This window comes from Leopardus geoffroyi, chromosome B1, assembly GCF_018350155.1.
Source record: "Leopardus geoffroyi isolate Oge1 chromosome B1, O.geoffroyi_Oge1_pat1.0, whole genome shotgun sequence".
Lineage (NCBI taxonomy): Eukaryota > Metazoa > Chordata > Mammalia > Carnivora > Felidae > Leopardus > Leopardus geoffroyi.
The window spans coordinates 75456088-75463398 of NC_059327.1; positions in this window are offsets into that span (position 1 = coordinate 75456088).

Here is a 7311-nt window from a genome sequence, read left to right on the forward strand (position 1 = left end):
GAGGGCACAGAGGTGAGAGGCTGCAAGGGATGTGTTTCGTGGGGTTCAGGCAATTCACCAGGCTTGTTGGACTGAAACCTAAGAGGCTCATTTCCTGCTGGTCTCTTAAACACGCTGGTTTGGAGCAAAGACCATGCCGCTTCTATTCCTGCCACCAGCATAACCTCCAGCAAACAAATTGCTTGCTGTACCTCTCACCTCCTCCTCCCCCAGGTGCATCCACAGTGAGTGTCTGAGGCGAGGCAGGCCCTGCAAAGACCTGGTCACATCCATTAACAAGGCACTGGTTATATCAATGGCAACCCTGAGGAGATTTCTCTGTGCTGAAGCAAGGCACTAAATATAATAGCCTCTTAACTGGCACATTGTTATCAGTATTATTACGGCTTTCTCTTCATGCCTGTCAGTGGATTATGGTAATTTTTTTTAGTCATGGGTTTTAATCAGAGTCAAAGTCTCTGAGTTACTGACAGCTCGGGAGAGCAGTCACTGCTCTAAGATTGACTTCACACTGTCACAAAATCATAACACCGGCAGAAAGATAGAGGCTCTCACAGGCCTCCTCCCGCTAATTAAAAACAAAGCAACTTTCCAAACAGCAGGCTCCTTTGCCAGGCTTCACAAAAAAGGTGGGGGGAGGGGGGGAGCAGAGGGCACCTACTTCTCCCTCCCTCCCCCAAAGTTCAAAGCAAGAGACAAGGATCCTGGCAAAGGCAGTACTAGGGGCAGATATTGCAATTTAGCTAATGGTATCTACAGGAAGCTAGAAATCATCCATTTGACATGTTAAGGGACTTCAACAGCATCAGGCCTTGTTGGATTCTCCTGACCTTGTAGCACCTCCTCACAGACATTGTCCACATGTGACCACTCATTCGAATAAATGTGATAGAGCTGGGCAGATGGGTCACGGAAACTATCCTCTCTGGAGGTTATGGAACAGAGGCAGTCATACCTCTGGCCTTGCCTTCCCGTCATCACGTGTAATGAAGTTTCCCTCCTGACCAAATGGGACCCCAGCTGCGAGGCATCTAGCAATTGACCAGGTGTTAGGCCGAGATCACTACATATTTTTCTTCTATCACCATGGAGAAGCCATAGCAGACCACAGTACGAACTTAAGACAAACCCTAGATAGTTTTCCATGTTGCCTCCAGGGTCCTTCTGCTTTTCTCCATCTGCAACACTTTTCTTCTCTCTAGAACCATCATCCTTAGAAACCCCATGACCAGCATAGGCCATTCTGGCATCTAACTTAGGTTTGTCCTTTATGTCCATCCACACCTTTGTTTGCCTGGGGTCCTGTTGTCAAGTAGTTCTCACAGGGAAATGACCCGAATATGTCTGGCACGATAGACTGTTACACTGCAGTGATACCCAAATCTAAAATCTCATTGGTCAAAATAAGGGCTTCTTGTTCATGTTGCATAGCCATCCCAGGTTGCCAAGTGTCTATGCCTCAGAGCCATCCAGTAACCCAGGCCACCATCCTAGAAGTTGCAGTCATCAGGACACCTGGGTGGCTCAGTCAGTTAAGCATCTGACTCTTGATTTCGGCTCAGGTCATGATCCCATGGTTCATGAGTATGAGCCCCATGTCGGGTTCTGCCCCGACAGCGCAGAACCTGCTTGGGATTCTCTGTCTCCCTCTCTCTCTGCCCCTCCTCTGCCTGTGTGTGTGCTCTCACTCCCCCTCTCTCTTTTTCTCTCAGAGTAAAAAAACATTTAAAAAAAAGAAGTTGCAGTCATCATCCCCAAGGGAAAGAAGGCTCTAGAATCTTCTCCTGGCAGTTGAAGGCACTGGCTTAGAAACGATAAGTATTACTTCCAGTCTCAAGTCATTGGCCAGAATTAGTCACATTGCTCCATCCGAAAAAAAAGAGGAAGTACAATCCTCTTTTGTGCATTGGAAGAACAGAAATATTTGGTGAATTGCATAAATGATTAGCACACCACTTAATTAATTTACACCAAGAAGCAAAATGAAGATTCAGGGAGTAAAGAATTACCCCTCCCAGTGGCATTCACTAGCACAATGAAGCTTATTATGTTCCATTCTCTGGTGCTGCACAGACATGGGCAGATGCTAGAAACAAGGGGACCCTCTCCCCAGTTCAGATCCTGCAATCGCTTTATTCACTCTCAGTTCTCCAAGTGGCTTGCCACCATGAATCCAAAATTACACAAATACGTGCTGAAGATGAAAAAGATACGATGAGTGTTTACCAGAGGGTACACTAAACGATATACATGGCGGATGAGGGCATTAGAAGCCGAGCCAGGAATCTGAAAGGAACCATTGGAAGATGGAGACAGGCTGGGTGAGGATCACTGTTGCTGCTAGCTGCTAGCTTTCTGCATAAGGGGAGACAAAAAGGCCAACGTGACAATTATAACATCAATCTAACATGAAGCAATTAAGGCTTGCAGCAGAGTTTGAAGGAAAGAGACATGGGGTCTCAGAATTGGAGACTCCGGTGAAGGAATGCCAGACGTGATGAGATGATGGTGCGGGGAAGACGGAGACACTTGTTCCTGAATCCAGGAGAACTTCCGAGCTTTAGCAAGAACTCTGCAATGGTGGCAAGAAGCTGAGTTTCAGAAAATAGAAGGGCAGCAAACTCGTGTTCTAGTACCCTAGCAAATGCCACATATGTGCCCAGGGCAAAAACCAGCAAAGAAGTAAACCCCAAGTGTGACCAATAATGCAGTCCTGAGACTCCATCTGAGCCTAAAGCAGGAGGGCGGAGGAATCTCAAAGATCGCTGTGCAGCTTGCACCAATTCCAGGGGAATAGGCCTGTGGGGTGATACCACATTCAGTCCGTCAGCAAATTCTATTGCCCTTACTTGCAAGATGTAACTTAAAGGGGACCACACTTTACCACCTCCACCTTCCTCCGAACACTCTAATCTCCTGCCTGGATTTCTGCAGTTGCCTTCCCAACTGGTCTCCTATTTAAAGCCTTGTCTCCCAGTTGTCTATTTTCTGTGAAGCAGCCAGAGGGAACCTCTTGAAGTGTAACCATTTCTCTGCTCAGCGCTTTCCAATGGCTTCCCATTCCATGCAGAGGATCCTAAGGTCTTCCCTTGACCTAGAAAGCCCTCTAGGATACCATCCTCTGAATCTCCTGGGACCTCTTCCCCCCCATCACCCCTTCCTCCAGCACTCAGCTTGGGTCACACTAGCGTCACTGCTCCCTCGGCCAAGCCTCTGTCTCAGGGCATTTGCACAGGCTGTCCTCTCTGCCCGGAAGGCTCTTCCCTCGGAGATCTTCATTGGGCCTTGCTCTCAGACCTCCTTCAGATGCCACGACATCAGTAAGGTCTTTCTTACTGTTCCCAGCCCTGAAAGCCCAATCTCCTATCAACTATCTTTCCTTCACCAATTTTGTGTGAAATGGGTTGTCACAGGCAACATATTTTACGTTCCACTTTTTGGTTCTAGTATAAGAGCCAAGAGGGCAGGAGGGTTTTTTGTTTGACTTGTTCACTGCTGTAACCCCAGCATCTAGAACAGGACTTGCCAGCAGTAGGAGCTCAATGCATACATGTTCACTGAATAGACTGCAACTGATCACAACCTAACCACCACACTGACTTAAAGAGATATTCAAGGGACAGGCATTTCTTCTTCTTGAAATACCCTGTGAGGATTCAGGGCTGCCGCCTCCTCCTACCTGATGTCAGCTGCCATGGATACAGGTTTCTTAAAGGGGTCAAGGATGCGACAGATGCTTTACATTAGCTTTTATGTCCTCCATAAAATTAACAACAAGCAAACCTTGAGTAACGGAGCTATAATTCTGTCTTGCAATTCTGATCCAACACAGAGTGTAAGAGATTGGCTCTTGAGGCTAAAAGCTGTTTCCAGAACCCTCAATGGAATTATACCTCTGTAATTCATTTACTGTTATTCATTTTATATGTTTATAGATAGAGCCAAAAAAAAAAAAAATCACACAGCCAGCAAAACCAAAGCAAAGAAGAAAAGATAACCTAGTGGTTTTCATTTTTAAATTACAATCATTATGTAAGGTACAGTATTTTGCCACACTATAGCACTTCTAGGCTAAATAAGAAATATACTTAACAACAGGTAAACCTAATAAGATAGCTTTTTGAAAAAATGAATAGTACCTTGCTCTGTCTTCAGGGATGTTATTTTCGATGGCAATATCAATTCACAAAGAAAAGTCAAGAGAATAATTATGGCTTTTTAGCCAATAGGACTGATATACGTAAATAGGATCTGTGAAAGTGTTGGATAATATCCTTGAAAGGCTCTAAAGTTATTGTCCCACTCCAGCTATTTGCAATACACGACCAAAAACAATCCAATAAGCCTTCATCACTTATGTCCAAGTTTCTAATGAAACAAGCCTCATGAAAAATAAACTAGCATACAGATGGGCTTGGAGAGATCTGGCAGCATATCTACCTTTTATATTTATTTTATTTTATTTTAAAGCCATTGAGGGTAACCAAAGTGGTTTGTTAGGAAGGAACATTGCAGGGGAAATTGCATTTTCCACTCACCAGACACAACCTAGATAAAGATACAACATAGACACTTTCTTCAGCCAATGAACTACCACTTCATTTGTGAAGGAACTGCAGGATGTAGCGGGTTTTCTTGGTGTGGATTTCTATCCACAGGACATTTGGCTGCCGCTTACAACCCATTGCATGTATAGGCTGCTGAACAGCCTCCAGATGGTGTGTATAAGGTTTTACAAATGTTTTTCTTGTTCCAATCAGACATGACCTTTCAAATATATAAAGCTGTACACACAAAAACTGCCACACTAGACTTCTAGAAAAATTGAGCAAGTTCAATTCACAAATATTTTTGAGTACCTACTACGTGTGAAACATCATTCTAGGTACTAAGGGATATAGTTGTGAACAAAACAGATTTTAAAGCCCTGACTTAATGAAGCTTCTATTCTGGGGGGTGGGGGGGGTGGTACACACACAGTGAACAAAATATATAAATTATATATTTTTAAGGTGATAACTGCTATGTGCTATAGAGAAAAATCAAATGGGGAAAATAAGGTGGGGTGGGGGTGCAATTCTAAATAGAATTAAGGTAGGCTTTACCAAGAAGGAGACATCTAAGCAAATGAAGATGATGGATGCCAATATCTAGAAGAACCTTCCAAGCAGAGAAAACCACAAGTGCAAAGATCCTGAGGCGGAAACATGCCTGGCATGTGATTGGAGCAGAGTGAGCAACAGAAGAGCAGTGGATGAAGTCAGGGAGGTCATGGAGACTATATTCTGTAATGACTCAGGCTTTCCCCCCCAGACAGGACAACCATGGAGCAGGGTAGTAACATGATAGGACCAGCGTCTTCAGAGCATCCATCTGGCTCTGTCCAGAATAGCTGTTGGGCTGGGAAGTAGGGAAGTGGATGGGAGGTGAGGGCAGAAGTGGAAGCAGGGGACGAGTTAAAAAGCCATAGCATTGCTGTCAGTATAAGAGGGAGGATACCACCCTTCGACCAAGGTGGTAGCCATGTGGATGATACAACGTGTTTGGATCCTGGATATATTTTGAAGATACATAAAATAGGATGGGGACAACAGGATTGGGCCACTCCCAAAGATTTCGTATGGCCACTTTAAGTATCTATGATCCTCTCCCAACTATGTCCTGGGCAGTGTTATTTACAACATCACTCACCCACCCAAAACTTACTGGCATTAATGACAGTTTTGAAGGATAGTTCAGAAATGTGGATTCTTAGGGAAGTTTAAGAACCATGTTAGAATTAAAGGGTTCCGAGTCAACAGAAGTGTCACGTCTCTGCTGCTCAGTCTGCACATGTGGGAGTGAGGGGGTTCACTCTGTCTCTTCTCTGGTTACCAGTTCTCTCCCTGCCTCATCGCTGTGCTGAGAGCTGAGAGCGACAGAGCCGTAGGGTGCTACCTGTGCACGCAACGAGTCCCAGACTAGCTGGGGAGATATGTGGAGGTACCGCCTCCTTTCTTGTTCTGCTCTTCGTCTTTTCAATTTCTCTCCTCCTGCTCTGCCCCTGCCAGGTCTCTCTGGGGCCCTCAAGGCACCAAGCACCAAAGAGAAGCTGAATCACGCTCCTGACAATAGTGAACTCTACGGAGACTGCCCTTATTTGCCTCTATGTTCTTGTCTGCTGTCTGATGCCTGTTTATGCACAGCTTCCCTCTCGGGAGTGACGTGGCCCCATCTCTTACTTTCTTCTGTGTTGTTGTTGTTGTTGTTAGCTCCAAGACAAAGCCGCCAAATCAAACAGGACCCAATCCCATCAACTCAAGAATCAGCTTAAGATGATTGAGACTGTGACCCTCCATGGGCCCTTTAACTTGGATGCTCGGAGATCTGCTCCTACCAGGTTAAGGCAAGAGTAGGGCATTCCTTTCTGTATAGCTGTGTTCCATCTTCCCAGTTACTTACTTGGACCTTTTAATAAATGAGCTCTCCCAGCTAGAGACCTACAGAAGGTCATTGTTGTTTCGGTTCCTGATGCCTTTGAAAATATAGCTAATGTTTGTATTGGAGATGATGTGGGCTAGGAAACCAGAGTTTTACTGTCTATTTAATTTGTAAACCATGTCTTTTAAGCATATGCTGTGGCAGATGGTAGGTGATACCATGGTGTGTTTAGTTAGATGGGATCCTCACTAAAGTTCACCTGTCCCATCTGCATACTCCAGAGGCCAAGACATTCTAGTACCTGTGCTAGAAATCCATCAAAACCAAGAAGACTTTTTTAATGGTAAGTAATAGTAATGGGTCTGTGCTAATGAAAATTCAGAGCTTCTCCACCCAGAGTGGAAAAAACTGAACTGAACCCAGTATCAGCGATTTTCCAGCAAGGCTGTCACTGTGATCTGTGATGCGCTATCAAGATGAAATTGGAACCAAGTGTACTTTATTCAGGACATCTGCGAGATAAAAAATATAATGCTCCTTTTCTATCTTTGTGACACTGTTCGCAAAGATGTGATTTGGCTGTTAAAACCACTTGCGCTGTATCTCAAGGCTAAGGCTGACAATTCAAATAAAAGTCTCTCTCTCTCTTTGGTTTGTTATCTGAACCACAGTTAGCTGTCATGGCAATTCTATATACTGGGGCACTTGGGGAGGGGTGTGAGGCGTTTGACCTGCCACAGCTTCCCATCTGACTCTATGCTTCTGAGCATTTAATTTCCTGGAGTTCTAGGAAGTTGTTGTTTTTTGGTTTTTGGTGTATATTTTTTAATGCCTTCAATATCAGGTGCAGTGTTAAAAGACAAATAATGATGTTTAGTTTTTAATAATTTT